The following is a 21,196-nucleotide window of genomic DNA, read 5'->3' on the forward strand; positions in this document are numbered from 1 at the left end:
CAGAGTTGGGTAAAGACCCAACTCGCAACAATGTCGATATTTCTGTTTCTCTTCTTTTATGCAGGGTCTTTCATTTTTCATACACCCTCTCTCACAACTCAGATCCCATCAACCACTTGCTGTCACTGTATCTGTCACTCATCATCTCTCACATCCCTAGCCAGATGCCTTGGTCTAAGATTGGAACCGTGACTCAGGCCATTCCAATCATTTTCACTCTGGATATTCTGATCTGGAAATGCATATTCCGCCTCTGTCACAAGCTTCCAGAACATGAGAATAGAACTGGCTGAATGTAGAGAAAAAAGATCAGCACATTCAACAGGATAAAGCTGACATTTGGAATAAAGTAGAATCACAACATAAAGGGCTAATGCTGATGGCATTAATGTGCCTGGCTCTATAACCATATAGATCCTATTTTGATTACTTGGCAGGCATCCCCAATATCCTTCTGATAATTTAATTTTTAACTTTTTTTTTTTTAGCAAAATAGATTCAAGTTCCAAGTAATATAAGCAGTGCTGCCGTAGGGAGATCTGTAATGGGAGAAAGTAGCAAGAAAAGCCAACCTAGTCCAGGGAAATCCAGCAAAGCATCCTAGAGGAGATTATTACAACCTCAGAAGAATGTTGCAAGGGACTTGATGTTCTATTCTTTCCTACAGATTTTCTTAATTAATCTCTGCATTGGATTATCAGGAAGGTAATTTCTCAGGAAAAGAGATGAAACATAAATAAATAACTGCAATATAAAGTAGTGTATATGTATTAAGAGCCACATAAATGGTCCTGACGTGATTCTCAAATGTGTGCATCCATCAAAATCACACAAATACATGTTTTTAAATTCAGATTCATTGGCCTTATCTGAATCAGATTCTCTGGAGGCTGGACCTGGGAATCTGTATTTTCAAAGATCACTTGAGGATTTTGTTAAAGCCTGCCTAGAACTAGTCTGCAGGTGTTTATAGGAGTTCTAAGGTGGGAGAAATCTCTTCCTACTTTAGAAAATAAAAAAGCTTCAGGGATGGGCAGCATTTTAACTGGGACTTGCAGAATGGGTTGGAGTTCCAAAGGTAGCCAGGCAGAGGAGGGCAGGGAGGATGCATTTAAAGTGACCCAGACCCTTAGGTGAAGAAGCTCTCAGTAGATAGGTATTTATATAAATGTTGACTCAATCAATTTCTTAGACCTCCCCCTCCACCTTACCTCTATCCTTATGTGTTTGAAGCAATTTAATAAGTGTCTGTAAATGATTAATGATAGAACTTCTGCTACCTGCACTGTGCCACATCTTAGGTCATAGTTAATAATTATATTACTGTCTATTAAGTAGCATATATACATGTATAGGCAACATCCAAATACTTTAATATACATTATCTTATTTACTTTTTACCAAAACAGCATGAGGTGGTAATATTATTATTGCTACCTTATAGATACGTTACATAAACCCAGAAAAGTTAAATTACGCAGGGTCAGGGTTTGGACTTAAATCTGACTTTTGTGGCTCCAAGTTCCATGATTTTAATATTGTGATGAGTCCTAAAAGTATCCGAATACATTATGGTGACTATGACATGAAACTCTGGGTTTGGGTTTGTCTGTACTACTTACTAGCTATGAACTTTAATTATTTACCCTCTGTGAGTTTCAATTTCTTCTTTCAATTTTGACCAGATACAATATACCTTCTAAGGTTATAATGAGGACTAGGTAAAATAAGCCATATCAAAGGTGCTTATCAACCATTTTTGGCAGAGAATATGAACTCAATAATGTATAATTATTACTGCTATTTATGTTATTGCTATTGTTACCAGATGACTTACCTTTGCATCAGCCCCAGAATGTTGCCTCTTGTTTTTTTGTTTGTTCGTTTGTTTTTTTTTTGAGATGGGGTTTCGCTCTTGTTGCTCAGGATGGAGTTCAAGTGCAGTGGCACAATCTTGGCTCACCACAACCTCCGCCTCCTGGGTTCAAGTGATTCTCCTGCCTCAGCTTCCCGAGTAGCTGGGATTACAGACATGCACCACCACGCCTGGCTAATTTCGGATGTTTAGGAGAGACAGGGTTTCTCCATGTTGGTCAGGCTGGTCTTGAACTCCCGACCTCAGGTGATCCGCCCACCTCAGCTCCCCAAAGTGTACAGGTGTGAGCCACCACGCCCAGCCAGTGTTGCCTCTCTTGCCAAAACATGAAGCAAAATAATGTTAGGACTTCACACAGGACCAACAGTGCCAACAATATAGACTCCATGAAGGCAGACACTGGGCGTGTCTTGTTCATCACTATATCTACATCACCTAAAACCATTTTGGACATATCATAGTAGGTGCATAATTAACCTTTTAAAATTAAGGTACAAAGGAATGAGGTATCATCATTAAAGTTCTACAGAAAAAGGATGGCTTTGGAGGAAAATTTTTCTATTTTCCTTTATGTTTATTTATGAGCACATCATCATTTATAATATGTACCTTCTAAGAAAAGTCTTACCAACATGCTATTATCAAAGGACTTCTTAATGAGCTAGTCAATGAAGTCCTCATTTGAATGTTGTTCTAATATTACAGCTTCAGATTTCTTTGCAGACACTGGATTTACATCTTAAAAGCCTCATGCATCGACTTACTCACTCTTTGAGCTCAAAGCATTAAGAACTGTCGTTGAGGTTGTGGACTCCATCTGCTTCACAACCACCAACTGTCCTAAGTGAGGACATGGATGAAAACCTTGTAGCAACTGAAGGATAATTAACAGTGGGAGTCAGAGGGTATTTGCTTTGTCAGGGTGCATGATCTTTGAACAGAAGTAAATGTATCTCACTATGGCAACAGAAAGGTGCTGACATTAAATTACAGTCTGCCATATACCTGGTCAGAATAGAGATAGAATCAGTCCCTCTTCTAAGTTCTGCTGGCACTTTACCCATTTTTAAGAAGGAACATTGCATGATTTGCCAAGGAAGGGTGAAAAAGGACAAATTGTAAGCACTGGTTAAAAAGAGCGCTCTTCTGCTGGATTTTACGATTCTCCATGAATGAGATGAATGTTTTGTCTGTCATGCTGCATTCTTAAATACAGTCAGTTAAAAAGAAAGGCTTACTTACTCCCTTTTAAGATAGTCACACCAAGAAAATAAAGAAGCTGAAGTCACTTCCCTAGGAGCCACGGCTTTGCTGGCAAGTCAAACCAACAAACGTTCATTGAGTATCTGTGTACCCAGGACTTTCCTAGGCACTGATGGAAAAACATAAGAAGCTTGGGACTCAGTCCCAGGACACTTACCCTCCCCAAGCAGAGAACGAAAACTGAGTGTGACTCATTTAGCAGTCTGACAAAACAAAATCTGAATAATCAAATGTCCCTTGTTTCATTTTTGTAATTTTATTTTATTTTGCTATGGTCTATGTACCTTTGGAATCCATTCTCTCATCTTTCTAAAATTAGATGAATATGAATAAATGTATAGATAGACAAATAAGTAAACAAATAATAAAACCAATCAAGTGTTACTTTGTATGGTGTACAAAAGAGGCACTATGGACCTTCAGAGATGGGAGAGAATGGTGAGGCATGCCAATTTTGCCTCTCGGATTTTAACAAAGACTGAATCCTTCGATGAAAGATAAAAATGATTCAAATCGGACAGACTTGCAGTGGAATCCTAGCTCTACCATTTACAAGATATTTGAAATTAGGAAATGTATCTGACTTTTCTGAGCTTCAATTTCTTGTTTACAATGAAGAGTGTATATATATATATATATATATATATATATATATATACACACACACACATATATAAAACTAATATGCTATCAGTATAAAAAATACAGCAAAGTATAAAGAAGAAAAAACCATCTAAAGATAACCACGATTCATATTTTGCTCTATTTCAGTCTTTTTAATGTTTTCATTTTTTCAGGTTTTGTGTCTGTAACTGTCTATATCTTTATATAGCTTAAATAATCAAATAGTTCTAAAAGATTTGTTATTTTTTAAAAAGGAGAAAATGGCAGTCCTATGATCTACTTACCCCCCTTCTAATCTCTCCCAGCCAAGAAGCAACCACTTTTACCTCTCTTTAACTATGCATTGGGTGATCTCCACCATGTCCCTAAAGAGTATAATTTTATTGTCCTTTCTTTTTCATTTTAGGCATTAGTTATTGAAAATTCAAGGTGGTAGATGAGGATTTAGCTCACGTTCTTGCTCCTTTGGTTTTATCCCAACATGCCTCCATCTTTCCAATACATCTGGCATAATAATTGTAATTAGATCAATATTCAATATTTCCATTATTATGAATACATAAATGGTAGGCTCAACTGAGTTGTAGTGAACTATGATTAGTTTTCTTTTCTTGCACAATTTTTGGCTTTCCTTGGAATTAGTAATAGTCTTGTTTACACATGTTGACTTTTCTACATCTCCTTCCTAATCCAATCCCAAACTCTTCTCCAGTTGTCTAGTTCCCTTTCATAATGCTCAGGTGCATCAGGCACATTGTCATCTTCCTGAAAATGTCTCTCCTCAGACATAATCCAGTCTGGACTATTTATCTCTATTCCTGCACAGCTGTCTTCCTGGGATTCCCTTCACCATCACCCTGGGGATTTCCTTCATGCCTCTTTAAGGATAGATTCCTGGCTCTTGCATACAGTGCCCCCTTCTTTCTTGTTTTAGTGAAGCACATTTTAAAACAGCTTTGTAAGAAGGATTGCATGGGAGATATATTTTTTGAAATATTATATATCCATGAAAAATATTTTCATTGTATTGACACTTGACTAATAGTTTGGCTGACTATTGAATTCTAGGTTGGAAATTGTTTCCTTCAGAATTTGAAGGCTTTGCTCTTATCTTCTACCTTTTCACACATTGCTTGCTGTTGAGAAATCTAGAGCTATTTTGATGCCTGATCCTTTGGATGTAACAGTTTTCTTCTCTAGAAACTTCTAGTCTTATATACTTGTGTTGAATGTTTTGATATTTTATGATTTATTCGTTGTGCTGGGCATTTAATAGGCTCATTTAATCTGAAAACTTATGTTCTTCAGTTCTGGACTCTTTTTCTTAAAATATGTAATAATTATTGCCCCCTTCCATTTTCTCTTTCTCTCTTTCTATACCTATTATTTAGAAACTAGAACTACTCACCTGGCCATTAAATGTTCTTATATTTGGCCTTATTTTATATCTTTGTTTGCTCATTATTCTGGAAATTTTCTTTAAATGTATCTTCTAAATCTTCTTTGGATTTTTTGATTCATGCTGTAATTTTTTTCCCAAAGCAAATGTTTGCTCTCTGAAAGCTATTTTCTTGGTATCTATTTTTTGTTTTTTTTTTTTGTTTTTGTCTGGTTGTTTGTTTTTTGGTTGTCATAGCTTTCTCTTACCTCTCTTATACTTTTTGCTAACATTTTCCCTGTTTATTTGTTTTAGTCTCTATCAGTCATATTAGATGGCTTTCCCAAAAGCCTGAGTATCCTTGGATGTCTGCTCATATTTAAGTGTGGAGACCTAAACCCCTGTTTGGACATTCTGAGTATGTGTCTCTTGCCAGCAATAAACTTCTATAGTGTTGCTTCTAGCTGTGGCCTGGATGTTGAATTAGAAAATCTCCAATGATGATAACTTTAAATCTTCCTTCTTGGATTGATCAAAATCTCCAGAAAATATTCTGCCATTCTCTTTACTGGAGGGTAAGTCCCTGGCTGCCAGTATTATCAGAGCCAAAGTGGGAAGAGAAGGCTGGGTGCCCCAGTATCCAGTATGCATTTATCTACCCGATCCCTCCATTTTCAGCAAGGTGTCTTCTGCATTCAACTTCCCCAATAAGAAAACTTCTTCAGAGGATAAACTATAGTATGGAGTGGAGAATATTTTTTTTCTTTTTCCAAGTTAGTAGAAGAGACATGACTAGTTTTTAAATAGATACCCAAACAATCTCACTCATTTTAGCTCTTCCCCTTCACCTCTAGCTCTAGAGGCACATGACAGTGCCAATTCCTGAGTCTTTGGAGGGTTCTACGGCGTGGGTCTGGTTGTTTCTCAGCTTCCCCTTCTAGAAGCTTAGGACTCAATTATGTTGCTTCCAGTTCTCTGTCTCCTTTCCAGTTTCTGCAGTGTTGATAGTGAAGCTCTTCTGCCTGTCTCTTCATCCTTGTGGGTTTAAATCTTAAGACAAATCCCTACCTGTCATATTAGGGGGATCTTCAGAAAGGAATGGATGTAAAAGAACGTGTTATATTCAGCATCTTTCCCTAGAAGCCTTTTTTTTTTTCCTGATCTGTAAGATAGGTATAACGATACCTACCTTACAGGAATGTGGTAGGTATTAAATGAGATAACATATATTAAAAACATATCTAGAGTTTAGTAGGCACTCAATAAATGGGGGCTATTTTTGTTCTTTGAAGGATGAACTAATTACAGGAGCCAGAGGTACCCACCCCTTTATCATTCACTGGCTTTGTGACCTTTACTAGTATTTTTAAAAACCACTTTTACATATATTCTCACTCAAATAAGGGGATCATAAGAGTTTTCTTGTTTATATCTCAGGATTATCTTAAGAGTCAAATTAGTAAGAGGATGAGCAAATATGGTGAAGTGTAAAGCTCACTCTTCTTGAGCTTTTGAGGCAGACAGAAGTGGGGTGAGGATTCTGCCTCTGCCTCTTCCTGGCTGTGTGAACCAGGACAGATTTTCTCACTTGCTGAGTCTCAATATCTGCTCTTTAATGTGGCTGACCATTTCTTCACCATTTGTGATGAGAATAAAATGAGATAACCTAAGAAAAGTACCACATTTCGAGACCTACTCTTGTAAAGCATTGGTCCCTCTCATTTAACCTCGCAAATGCCTCTGAAGTTTTCTCTCTGATTCAGTGCTAAGTTTTTAAAATTGAGGGTCCCCTATAAATGTATACCAAGACAACTATGAATTGCTGAAGATGAGCAGAAGCACATTCTTAAACTTGGGGGGATAGCATGGACTTCTTTGGTGAATACATACATTTTCCAAAGAGAAAAAATAATTCAAATACACAAAATAAACTTTGTATATAATTTTCAGGGTTCCACATAATCCTACTTGTGAATTCCATATTAAGAATTAGATTTCTTCTAAATAAAAGATGCTATGCTCTAAACCAAAATCCTAACATAAAACCCTAAGCAGAAGCCTCCTTCAGTGTTAGATATCAGTTCTAAATTTCTTTTCAAAGAATTAATATGTCAGTATGTTCAATTCTTTGCATTCTACTTTTAAACTTAACTTTCTCATAAAGCAACCTTTTTCGATTACCTACTCCACCCTGACTCATTCTGATCGTCTACTCCACTCTAAGTCATTCTGATTACCTGCTACCTGCTGTGCCCTGACTCCCGCCAAAGCACTCACCCCATCATTCTCTTTAAATTAGCCAATCAGAATTAGTTTATCTTGTGCGATCTAACCCTAGCCAATAGGGGGACAACACAGCAGCAAGGGCCACATGCATCAGAGATAAGAACCCCTTCCCCTCCCTTGTCCAAGTGTGCGCTCACCATTGTTCCATCTGTAAGGGCGCACCCTTCTATATAGAAGTACCTTGCTGGGCTGAGAATTAAAAAGAAAATTTTATATTCAAGTGCTATTCCTTTTGTGGCACTAAAACTTTATATATAACAATTGGGGGCTCTTCTGGGATTGCATTCCCCTCTGGGGGTGGTCTCTGGTTGTCTCTTCTGAGGAGGTGCACCCGGTCCCCTTGTGGCAGCCTCAGGGGTGAGAAACCAAGACCCACCCAGTGGGAGGAATAACCCAAGCTCTCAGCAAGGCAGGAAAGAAAGAAACTGGTCAGCAACCTAGCTTAAAGGATCCTCACATACTGCGGCAACGACTCTGAGCACAGACCAAGGAAGGAGAAGCCACGGGAGCCAGTGAAGTGCTTCCTTTGCGGTCAAATTCTGGAGGGTTAAATGTGTGTGTGTGCATGAATGATCACAAATGACCTGCTTGCAGTGTTGTTTGTGTGGATGGTGACAAGTCCTACTGCTGGACGGAGTGAGTGAGTCCTCTCTGCAGTTCCCTAGCTGCGTCATATGGCTTAGGGTGTATCCTGCCATGGGCCTGCCAACACTAAGAGGAGCCTGATTCTGCCTTGGGGGAGCGGCCAGAGAGGACAGCACGAGTGGGAAGTGTGCAAAGGACCATCAGAGTGGGGGAAACAGGTCAACCTCCCAGGACAAGCAAGGCAAGACACCCCCTGGTTTGAGGGGTTGAGCCTTCCAGGACAGGCAAGACACCCCTTGGTTTGAGGAGTTGAGGCTTCCAGGGCAGGCAAGGCAAGACACCCCCTGGTTTGAGGAGTTGAGCCTTCCGGGACAGGCAAAGTGAAACATCCCTGGTTTGAGGGGTTGAGACTTCCGCTAATTTCAAGAGTTGAACCTCTCATAAACCCCGCCTTTCTTCTTGGGGGAAGAAAGAGTAGCTCTACTCCCACCAGTCCCTCCCCTAGGGAAAGAGGAAGGAGAGGGAAGAACAGCAGCATAAGCAGCTGGCAGAGGCAAGGAAAGACCAGCAGAGAGAGAGAGAGAGAGAGAGAGAGACAGAGAGAGACAGACAGGAGAGAGAGAGAGAGACAGGAGAGAGAGAGACAGGAGGGAGAGAGAGGAAAGAGAGACAGAGAGGAGAGAGAGACAGAGAGGAGAGAGAGAGGAGAGAGACAGAGAGGAGAGAGAGACAGAGAAGAGAGAGACAGAGAGGAGAGAGACAGGAGAGAGAGAGACAGAGAAAAGAGAGAGAGGGACAGAGAGGAGAGAGAGACAGGAGAGTGAGAGACAGGAGAGAGGGGGAGAGAGAGAGGAGAGACAGGAGAGAGAGAGAGGAGAAAGAGATACAGAGAGGAGAGAGAGAGAGAGGAGAGAGAGACAGCGAGGAGGGAGAGAGAGATGGGAGAGAGGGAGGAGAGAGAAAGAGACAGAGAGGAGAGAGAGACAGAAGAGAGAGAGACAGGAGAGAGACAGAGGAGAGAGAGAAACAGGAGAGAGACAGAGAAAGAGAGAGACAGAGGAGAGAGGCAGAGAGAGAGAAAGAGAGGCAGAGCTACAAAGGAGTCAGAAAGAAAGAGACAAAGTCAGAAAGGGAAAGAAAGAGATAGAAGTAGTAAAGAAAAAACAGTGTACCCTATTCCTTAGTTAATGGGTGCAGCACACCAACGTGGCACATGTATACATATGTAACAAACCTGCACATTGTGCACATGTACCCTAGAACTTAAAGTATAATAATAAAAAAAAAAGCCAGGGTAAATTTAAAACCTGTAATTGATCATTGAAGGTCTTCTTGGTGACCCTATGACACTCCAATACCACCTTGTAAGTGTAAACAAGGGTATAGCCTGAAAGCACTGAGGCCACTGACAACCAGTAGCCTTCCTACCAAAATCCTTAACCCAGTAACCCGCGGATGGCCCATATACATTCAGTCTGTAGCGGCAACTGCTTTGCTAACAGAAGGAAGTAGAAAAGTAACTTTTAGAGGAAACCTCATTGTGAGCACACCTCACCAGTTCAGAACTACCCTAAGTCAAAAAAAAAAAAAAGTGAAAAAGTAGCTTACTAACTCAAAAATCTTAAAGTATGGGGCTATTCTGTTAGAAAAAGGTGATTTAACATTAACCACTGAAAATTCCCTTAACCCAGCAGGTTTCCTAACAGGGGATCTAAATCCCTTCAGACAGGCCGATAGATGGTTCCTCCCGGGTGACTGAGGGAAAAAGACACAATGAGTATTCAGGAAGTGATAAGGAAACACTAGTAGAAGCAGAGTCAGGAAAACTGCCTAATAATTGGTCTGTTCAAACGTGAGAGCTGTTTGCACTCAGCCAAGCCTTAAAGTACTTATGGAATAATAAAAAAAAAAAGCCATCTATACCAATTCTAAGTTAATTTTGGCTAAACAAGGTCTTATTAATAGCAAAGAATAATTGAAATCCCAAACTTAGAAGGTTTTCAACAAAAGTAAATTTTGCTAAAAGTTAACAGTATAACATGTATTATCTTAACTTCAAATCTTATGGCCTTAGTCTAGTCCACAGACATGAAGGAAGTTGGCTTTGGAGAAGAATGATTATCTTAAAAAGAAAAAAAAAAAAAAGGAGAGGGAGAATGTATGTAAAAAGAATGTTATATAGTAAATTCTTGTCCTAAAATAAGTTAACTAGTTGTTTAAAGAAAGGGATGTTTGCAACAAGTCAGAAAGTTGAGGCATGTCAAAGAATTGTCTGTGAAAGTTGTGAAGGAAAAAAAAGTTATAAAAGGGAATTTATGCAAGAACTGTTGTATAATTTAAAAGTAATTAAGCCTCCTGAATGTAAAGCTATTGAAGAAACAGTTTATGTGCAAGGTGTATAAGGAAAGTAAAATATACTTTTGGTAAAAGGATAATAAGGAGCCATAAGAATGTGGATTTTTACCTACATTAAAAGTTTAAAAATAAAGAAATATTTTGTTTTAAAGGTTTAAGCAGGTTTTGAAATGTTAATTGTAAAGGAAATTTTGTGTGTAAACATATTGGCTAAAGTTTAAGGGGTATCATCCAGTTTTTCTGTGAACTGGACATTAAAATAAAAGCACAACAGGTCTTTCTGAAAGCACTAGCCTGCTCTTTAACAAAAATTATAAAAGGTTAAAAAGAGTCTATAAAAATCTTACATTATGGTCAGACATTAAAAATTGGATAAATATGTCTACAAAGTTTTATTAAAATTAAGTTTAACATTAATAACTCACTAATATAAAGGTGAAACTTAGCTTATCTGGTATAAAAATCATACAGGAAGCACTGTTAAATATAAAATGGTGTTTGGCCTTCTTTGGTCTACAAACTAAAAAAATAGGTGCTAAAGGAAATTTCTCAGTAAAAAGCCTCCAAGGACTATAAAGTCCACTGCTGATGTCCCCACATTTAAAACAAAAGATCTGTTTCTTAGAAATTATATAGTTGGTTTATCTTCCACTTTCCTTTCCCTCAAAACTAAAAGTCTTTTAGCAAAGGTACCAACCCTAGAATTTCTGGTAAACCAACACCAGCCTGAAGATCACGTTCTCATCAAAGGGTGGAAAGAAGAAAAACTCCAGCCAGCCTGGGAAGGACCCTACCTTGTGCTGCTGACCACCAAGACTGCTGTTCCTACAGTGAAAAAGGGATGGACTCATGACACCTGAGTCAAGAAAGCGCTGCCCCCTCCAGAGTCGTGGGCCACAGCCCTAGGGGAAAACCCTGCCAAACTAAAGCTAAGAAAAATTGAACTCTCCTTCATCTATTCTATTACTCTTTCTTCTTTACTGGTTCTATTGCTGACCATCTAGTTATTAACATAACCAAGTCAATTTTGCCTCAAACTATTGCGTTTAATGCTTGCCTTGTTATACCCTGTGGGGATTTGGCAAGTCAAAGACAGCTCTCTCCTTCGGAAAAAAATACCTCTGTGCCTCCTGACTGTCCTCAGACTGGGCATTAGTGAATTGGGACCATTTAATCCGGGAAGATTTTGATAAAGACCCCAGTGTCAACCCAGAGTCCTACCCCCCACCCCGCCCCCGACATAGAGCTTTTATGCTGTAGTTGGTCCAACGTTCTGTGGACCACTAAAGAGCAAGAAGGGATTGCCCCAACCGGTTTTTGTAATCTCCTAAAACCATACACTCATTTTACTAAAGAGACAGCCCTTCCCCCAACTGTCAGCTAAACCTATACAGGTTATTATCTATAATTCTATACAGGTTATTATCTCAAACCCTCAAATTTCTTCCCCTTTCCTAAGCCAGTCCCCTTCTTTAAGCCAGTTTTATGCTATAGGGGCTGAGGTTTCAGGGACAAACCCTATTAGATTATTTAAAATGCGTTTCTTTGATCCCAATCGCCTGCACCTTCCTCTAAGCCTTCTTCCAAAACCTCTCACAACGGAACAATTGCTCCTCCTCCATCTAACAAGAAGACCAAGATAGCTATTGTAAAAATTAAAGACTTAAAACAGGCCAGGCTCAGTGGCTCACGCCTGTAACCCCAGCACTTTGGGAGGCCGAGGCAGGTGGATCACCTGAGGTTGGGAGTTCGAGACCAGCCTGACCAACATGGAGAAACCACCGTCTCTACTAAAAATACAAACTTAGCCAGGCATGGTGGTGCATGCCTGTAATCCCAGCTACTCGGGAGGCTGAGACAGGAGAATTGCTTGAACCTGGGAAGCAGAGGTTTCAGTGAGCCAAGATTGCACCATTGCACTCCAGCCTGGGCAACAAGAGCAAAACTCCGTCTCAAAAAACAAAACAAAACAAAACAAAACAACCAAAGACTTAAACCAAACTTTGGCAATTAAGACAGGATACCAAGATGCAAATGCCTGGTTAGAATGGATCAAGTATTCCAGATTGTCCCCTTTCCACTAGGGTGGTCCTTCAGTCAACCAGGCATGGGCTGCATGGTAGCTCTTTTCCAGGATTCTACAGCCTGGAGTAATAAGTCGTTCCAAGCTCTCTCTCTGCTGTATCCCGAAGTCTGGTACCCTGCAGGTCAGCCCCTGAGGGCCATCCAGCTTCCGTCTCCCAACACTAAGTTCACTTTGTGTCTCTCATGACAGGGAGGAAACTTAGCATTCCTTGGAGACCTGAAGGGATGCAGTGAGCTTAAGAATTTTCAAGAGCTTATCAATCAGCCCTTGTTCATCCCCGAGTGGATGTGTGGATGTGTGGTGGTATTGTGGTGGACCTTTACTGGACACTCTGCCAAATAACTGGAGTGGCACTTGTGCTTTAGTCCAATTGGCTATCCCTTTCACCCTGGCATTTCATCAACCAGAGGAAGGAAAAATAAGACATCGTAGACCGACAGAAGCCCCTTATGGGTCTTTCAACTCTCACGTCTATTTAGACACAATTAGAGTCCCATGGGGAATACCAGATCAATTTAAAGCCCAAAATCAAATAGCCACAGGATTTAAGTCAATATTTTGGTGGGTGACAATTAATAAAAATGTAGATTGGATAAACTACAGCTACCACAACCAACAGTGATTTATTAACTATACTAGAGATGCTGTTAATGGAATAGCTGAGCAATTAGGGGCTACTAGTCAGATGGCTTGGCAAAATAAAATAGCCTTAGATATATTAGCAGAAAGAGGGGGAGTTTGCATCATAATTAAAACTCAATGTTTCACCTTCATCCCAAAAAACACTGCCCCTAATGGAAGTATTAGAAAGGCACTGCATGGTCTGACTGCTCTATCCAATAAGTTAGCCAGCAACTCAGGGGTAAATGACCCCTTTATAAGATGGCTAGAAAAGTAGTTTGGTAAATGAAAAGGAATAATAGCCTCAATTCTTACTTCCCTCACAGCCGTAATAGGTGTATTTATTCTTGTCGGGTGCTGTGTCATACTGTGCATCCGTAAGTAGATGCAGAAGCTCATAAAAATGGCACTTACTGAAACCTCCCTTAACTAACCTCCACCTTATCCAGAGAAGCTTCTTCTTTTGGAAAATGAAGCAAAACTACTAAGCCAAGGCATGTTAAAAAAAAGTTTGAAAAGAAAGCTCTAAGGAAATAAAGGGGAGGGATTGTTAGATATGAGTTCTAAATTCCTTTTCAAAGAATTAGTATGTCAGTATGTTCAATTCTTTGCCTTCTACTTTTTTGTTTTGTTTTGTTTTTGAGGCGGATTCTCGCTCTGTCGCCCAGGCTGGAGTGCAATGGCAAGATCTCGCCTCACTGCAAGCTCCGCCTCCCGGGTTCATGCCATTCTCCCGCCTCAGCCTTTTGAGTAGCTGGGACTACAGGTGCCCGCCACCACGCCTGGCTAATTGTTTTGTATTTTTAGTAGAGACGGGGTTTCACCCTGTTAGCCAGGATGGTCTCGATCTCCTGACCTCGTGATCTGCCCATCTCTGCCTCCCAAAGTGCTGGGATTACAGGTGTGAGCCATTGCGCCCGGCCTGCCTTGTACTTTTAAACTTAACTTCCTCGTAAGGCAACTTTTTTGATTAACTACTCCACCCTGACTCATTCAGATCACCTGCTCCACCCTAACTCAGTCCGATTACCTGCTATCTGCTCTGCCCTGACTCCGCCAAAGCACTCACCCCGTCATTCTCTTTAAATTAGCCAATCAGAATTAGTTTAGCCTGTGCGGTCTAACCCTAGCCAATAGGGGAACTACACAGCAGCAGGGAACATGTGCGTCAGGGATAAGAACCCCTTCTCCTCCCTTGTCCAGGTGTGCGCTCACAATTATTCTATCTGTAAGGGCACACCCTTCTATATAGAAGTACCTTGCCTTGCTGAGAATTAAAAAGAAAATGTTATATTCGGGTGCTATTCCTTTTGCAGCACTGAAACTTTATATATAACATTCAGAAACCTAATAATAAAGCACTTGGGAACCCTTAGTACGTAAAGCAAAGTGCTAGGCATTTAACTTGCATTATTTCGTATAATCCTTATTAGCCCCAAAATACAAGTGAAACACTAAGACTTGAAGAGAGTATGTAACCTGCTCAAGCTCATAGAGCTGGTAAGAGTTGAAGCAGCAGTCAAACCAAAGGTGTCTCCCAAAAAGATAAGTTGAAGTCCTAACCCCTGGTATGTCAGAATGTGAAATTTATTTGAGAATGGGGTTGTTGCAGATATAACATGTTCAGTTAAGATGGTACAGTATCAAAATGGAGTAGAGTGGGCCCTGAATCTTGTATGGCTGGTGTCCTTAGAAGGAAAATTTGCACACAGACACAGATTTGAGAGAGTAGTCAAGCAGGGAAAGACAGTAGTTTTTAAGATCTATGAAGAGAGGGTTCTAGAATTCCATGATATCTACTTGTGCCATGCTTAGCACTTGGAGGAGGGAGACCAAGAAAAAGTATTTCTGCTGTGAATTATTTTTGTCCTTAACTGAATCTGCCAGCCATTGAAATTCTTTGCTATCAGTACATTTTGAATGAAAATAAAATGATATATGTTTGTCTTCTAAGCACTCCCTCCTCCAGTATGGATAAGTAAAAGCTCTGGCATGTTCAGCAGTGCTATATGGGCCATCAACTAAGGCACAGTCCTAACTCTAATCATTAGCTGACTCCAGGGATCCTTCTTGAAATTATTCTGAAGGAAGTACAAACATTATTTTTCACCATCATGTAAGGATAAATGCAGGCTGGGTGTAGTGGCTCATGCCTGTAATCCCAGCACCTTGAGAGGCTGAGGTGGGTGGATCACTTGAGATCAGGAGTTCAAGACCAGCCTGGCCAACATGGTGAAACCCCCATCTCTACCAAAAAAATGCAAAAATTAGCCGGGCATGGTAGTGTGTGCGCACCTATAATCCCACCTACTCAGGAGGCTGAAGTGGGAGAATCGCCTGAACCCGGGAGGTGGAGGTTGCAGTGAGCTGAGATCACGCCAGCCTGGGTGACAGAGTGAGACCCTGTCTCCAAAAAAAAAAAAAGCTAAATGCAGGCCCACATAAATGCCTTTAATAGTTAAATGTTAAGAGTTTTGAGCAATTCCATTCCTAAATTCACATCCAAAATATTAAGAGCAGGAACTTAAATTCTTGTACACCAATGTTCACAGCAGCAGTATTCACAATAGTCTAAAGGTAGAAACAACTAAAGTGTCCAACAGCAGATAAATGGAGAAACTAAAGGTGGTATATATGTACAATGGAATAGGATAAATAATAAAAGGAAGTTCTGATATATGCTACAACACGAATGAACCTTGAAAATATTGTGCTAAGTGAAATACACCAGACAGAATAGGATTCCTCTTACAAGAGGTGCCTAGAATAGTCAAATTCTTAGAGATGGAAAGAAGAATAGAGTTACTAGAGGCAGAGGTTGGGGGAATTGAAGAGATCTTGTTAATAAGTACAGTGTCTCTGTATGGAAAGAAGAAAAAGTTCTAGAGAGGGATGGTGGTGATAGTTGTACAACATTATGAATGTACTTAATGAATTGTACACTTAAAAATGGTTAAAATGGTAAATTTTCTGTTATATATATATATATATATTTCCACAATAAAAAATGAAGAAAAATAGAGCCAGCTTTGAGTAAATTGTACAGAAACCTCCACAGCAATTCAACTGACTATATTTGTTTTTTAAATAATATTCATACTGAAAATTAATCCTACCTAAATAAACCAACCAAGCTGCTTTAGATATTATTAATTGTAGAGATGATTTAAACACTCCAAAAGAAATATTAATCTCTTCCCTCATGCCACAAATTTTTTTTCAGGATCAAAGGATTATTGTAGAGATGATTTAAATACTCCAAAAGAAATATTCATCTCTTCCCTCATGCCACAAAATCTTTTTCAGGATCAAAGGATTATCAAAAGTTACAAAATTGCCATCTAAGAGAACTCAACTGTATTTTCACATTTAAATATGTTTAAAATGGTATGTATATTTAAGTAAATTATAGTATATGTTTTAGAATTGTACAACTGCTAAATTATTCAAGAAAATCAACAAATTTCAAGGAATTGACATAAACTACCTATGGTGTGAGTGAAAATCAGGATACAAAAGTATACTGAATATCATCCCAGATATATCAAGTGTCTTTTATACACATACACAGATTAAAAATAGATCATTAATGCATTCACTTAATCAACAAAGTAGGTGCTAAGGATACAAAAGTGAACAAAATAGCAAAAATCTCTGGCCCTCATGGAGTTTACTTTCTAGTGAGAGGAAAAACATAATTAACAAATAATTAAGTAAATGTAAAAAAGAAATATGGCGAAAAACATAGTGGGTAGGAGGGATGAGGGCTGCTAGAATGGAGATAGGGGTTGCAAATGACAACAACCAAAAATATTATCAATGGTTATCGCTGGGCTGAGGCATGATGGGTAATTCTTTCTTCTTGATTTTTATTTTATGAGCTTTCTACAACTCATATGCATTCCTTCTATAATTATAAATCTTGCTTTTAACTGTGCATTTAAATACGCATTTCCTAAGAATAGCTGCAATGAAGTTCATCTACCTTTATATCAGATACCACCACAAATGTTAATGATAGGGTATTTCAGGACTATATGACAGTCTCGATATCATATCAGGACTACCAGAAAACCCACAGAGGAAAGCAATCAGGCCAATTCTAGTTATTGATTAGGAACATAAGACTTAAACAGAAGATCTTTTTAATACCTCAAGCCTTATTTTAGAGCCTTTTCCCTGGTATGTTATACTCTGGACAGAAAATGAAAAAGTTATCAAAGTGGCAAAAACTTCAATATTTTATAAAAATAAATAAAAATTATCCCACAAGGTATCATATTAACTAAGTTGATCTAAAAAAGGTTGAAGAGTGAACAATGATGATGATGACAATGATGATTAAATAAATTGTTTTTGTTTTTGGTGAGACAGGGTCTTGCTCTGTTGCCCAGGCTAGTGTGCAGCGGTGCAATTACAGCTCACCGTAGCCTTCATACCACCATACCCAACTAATTAAAAAAAAAATGGTAGAGATGGAGCCTCACCATGTTTCCCAGGCTGGTCGTGAACTCCTGGGCTCCAGCGATCCACCTGCCTCAGCCTCCCAAAGTGCTGGGATTAGAGGTGTGATCCACTTCACCTGGCTCATAATGAATTGTTAAATACATGGATAAAGGACATTGGAATTGTTGTCCTTAGAATCCAAATGGGTAGAAGAAGCTAAGCAAAGCTCAAGAGTGGTGCTGAACTGGATGATTAACTCCAGGGAAGAAAAGGTGCTCTAGATGGAACGCCCAATACTTCATTAATAGTGTGGTCTAAGGCATATGCATGTGAGTTACAGCAGAAGCGAAGATGAATGTCACTGTGAAACGAAATTGTTTTTAGCTCTCTGAAAGTAAGATTTAGAGTTAGGCACATAATGGGTGTTTGATGTATTATTGCTGAAGAGCAATTCCCAATGTTTGTTTTTGAAATTTTATATATGCATTCTGGTTGGCCATCCTGGGAAGATAGCTATAACTGAAATAAATGGGATTCATTTTAGATCAAGATTCCGCATCTACCCATGTGACTATCTGACTTAAGGTCAGTGGCTTAATCTTTCTGTGCCTCCGTCCAGTCCTGCTATGTTTAAATTGTAAACTGATCGAATGATAAAATGCATTATGGTTGTTCGACAATCTCTGCCAACACTCCCTAACAAGAATGTTACTGGATAGTAAAGTACATTTTCACATCATTTGCTTCCAAATCGAACTCCCTGAGGTACTCAATATCTGGATATGGAGGTGGGTGTTGATGAGAGCCTAAGAGACAGTTAGAATTTGGAGACAGCAACTGCAGAGCATTAAAACCCAAATGTGATGTCTTTCTGGATATAAGGCCCTGTGTGTCTAGCCTGGTCCATACTGATGAAGCCAGTCCTGGTTCCTGGCCACCCAATTTAATAGATTTATATTACCTGCTCTAGTACCTCATCTTAAAAAAATCCATTATATTATATTTAGCTGAATTATATTAGGCATCATCTGTTTGTTTATTTCTCTGCTTCCTTTTAGACCAAACTTCTTGAAGCTTGTCTATACTTGCCGTATCTGCATTCTTACCTTCCATCTACTCCTAACTCATTATAGTCTGGCTCAGGCCTCCACACTCCACTAAACTGCTTTTGTGAATAACAACATCCTCCATGTTGCCTACTCCCATAGATTTTTCTCACCTACTTAGTCACACAGGAGCGTTCAACATAAGTGAACTACAACAAGAGTAGTGTTGAACTGGATGATCAACTATCCCTTTCCTTCCACTTTCCATAGCTAGACTGCTTTCCACTGCCTGGTTTCTAAATACTAGGATTCCTCTTCTCCTTGGTCTCCACACTCTCTCTCAGAGCAGACTTAGCCATCCCCATAGAATTAATACCCATGTCTTTCTGTCTCCATCCCAGATGTTTCCACTCATTGCTGGATACTCCATTCCAGCTCCTACTTGGCACCATCATTCAGCTGTCCCATAATCACTGTATGCATCCAAAAGTGAACTCTAGACTACATGTCCCAAACCCCTCCGTTCCCACGCGTCTCCATCTCAGTAAAATGTCACAGTCATCCACATAACTACTCAAGCAAAAACCTAGGATTTATCCTTGATTTTGTTCTTTCCATCTTACCCCACATTCAAGCCATCAGTAACACCTAATTATTTTATATTGAAAATAAATATTGAATAAACTCTCAGCTTTCCATCTGCACTGTCACACTGTGAGTCCAGATATTATCATCTTTCACTGAAATGAAGATGAAGCTACTTTTTGTTGTTGTTGTTCTTTTTTTTTTGAAACGGAGTCTTACTCTGTTGCCCAGGCTGGAGTGCAGTAGATCTTGGCTCACTGAATCCTCCACCACCTGGGTTCAAGGGATTCTCCTGCCTCAGCCTCCCGAGTAGCTGGGATTACAGGTGCCCACCATCATGCCAGGCTAATTTTTGTATTTTTAGTAGAGTCAAGGTTTCACCATGTTGGCCAGGCTGGCCTTGAGCTCCTGACCTCAGGTGATCCGCCCACCTCGGCCTCCCAAAGTGCTGGGATTGCAGGCGTGAACCACTGCGCCCAGCACAATAGGCCACTTTTGATTTTTTTTCATCCCAGCAATTTAAATGAGTTTTCTACATAGCACTTATGGAAAATTACAATGATAAATTTGGATTTCACAGATCAGAAAACTCGGTCTCTGCCTCCCCCCCCCCACTAGGGAAAGAAAACTAGGGAAGAAAAGAGAGATCAATATCGGGTGACTTTTGTTCTTTTATTTGCCAAGTAAAGGCATTGGAAACCATGATGATTATATAATGATAGCAACAATAGCTAACATTTATTGAGCAATTACTGTGTGCCAGTCACTAGCTAAGCATTTTACCTGGACAATTTTTTTATTCTCACAAAAACTATGAGACAGATACTATTATTAGCCCCCTTCTACATATGAGAAAACAGGGGATCAGAGAGGTAAGTCACTTACCTAGGTTCTCACTATAAAAAAAAAATTCTATTTCCACAATCCATAAATACTAAGCACACACACAAGAAATGACATAATCTTAAAATTAAATTTTAATAGGTTTAATAAGTTTATAGGATGCTTATTACATTGTCCTAATTTTTCTCTTCCACCATAGACTAAGAAAAGCTTTGTCGTAGTTGCTACTTGTCTACAGAGAGTGACTGGGAACCACTGATTTAATCTGTAGCCCTCTGATGCCATGATATTAGTTAAGTTGAAGATCAGCTCTAGAGCCTATCACTTAGGATCCACTAATAAAAAAAAAGGTCACTTAACCAGCTCATCAGCCCTTCATCATTTCAAATGGTTGGCAGCAAATGGTTGCCACTAACACTTGAAGAGCTTGGTGGGTCCTTTAAGAATATAATTGGAGCTTCTCCAGGGAAGTAGTCTCCAAGGCCAATTGATGGCAGCTGTTTGCACTGTCAGCACTTCCCTTTTATAAAACACGGTGCCCCAGGAAGTCTGGGATTTATCCATTCCTGGTGCCAAAACCAAGCAATGGGCAGCAACAGCTTCTTTTCCTGTTGCTGGACCCTAATTCATGGATTTGCTCAGAAGTCAGAAATACACAGACAATTTCTTTCAAACAAATTGCAAAGTAGAACAGTGGGGCAGGATGGGGGGATCAACATCAACTGTTGGATGCTCCTCAATCGAATAAATGTCTTTAGTAGGAAGCAGATTCTGCCTAGTCATATTTTAAATGCATTACAGGTTGTAACCATTTAATTGAATTTAGGTTGTGTGGCCATTAAATAATATATCTCACAAGAATAGCATATTTTACCCTCAAACACACTAGATTTATTGGCCCAAGTATTTCCACTGGCTCACACAGATCAACTGAATGACAGGGAAGAATGAATTTATTAAGCATCTGCAAAGAACAGATTGTAGTCTTGGTGTAAGGCCAGGGTATTATGAGGGGATATCAGAAATCTCCAAGGGCATATGAAGAAATGTCTGCAAGATGCTTAGAGCAGGAGTCAGCACAATAAGGCCCATGGGCCAAATCTAACTCACTATCTATTTTTGTATAGCTCATGAACTAAGAATGGTTTTTACACTTCTTTTTTTTTTTTTTTTTGAGACAGAGTTTTGCTCTTGTTGCCCAG

The 21,196-nt window shown here is 39.4% G+C and overlaps 1 protein-coding gene across 5 annotated transcripts in view; it reads right to left on the bottom strand.

The window, feature by feature from the left end:
- The window catches only part of STK32A (serine/threonine kinase 32A), a 179,237-nt gene that overhangs the window by 144,317 nt on the left and 13,724 nt on the right, over window positions 1-21,196 (bottom strand). The window lies entirely within an intron of this gene.

Source organism: Symphalangus syndactylus, chromosome 7 (assembly GCF_028878055.3).
Source record: "Symphalangus syndactylus isolate Jambi chromosome 7, NHGRI_mSymSyn1-v2.1_pri, whole genome shotgun sequence".
Classification (NCBI taxonomy): domain Eukaryota; kingdom Metazoa; phylum Chordata; class Mammalia; order Primates; family Hylobatidae; genus Symphalangus; species Symphalangus syndactylus.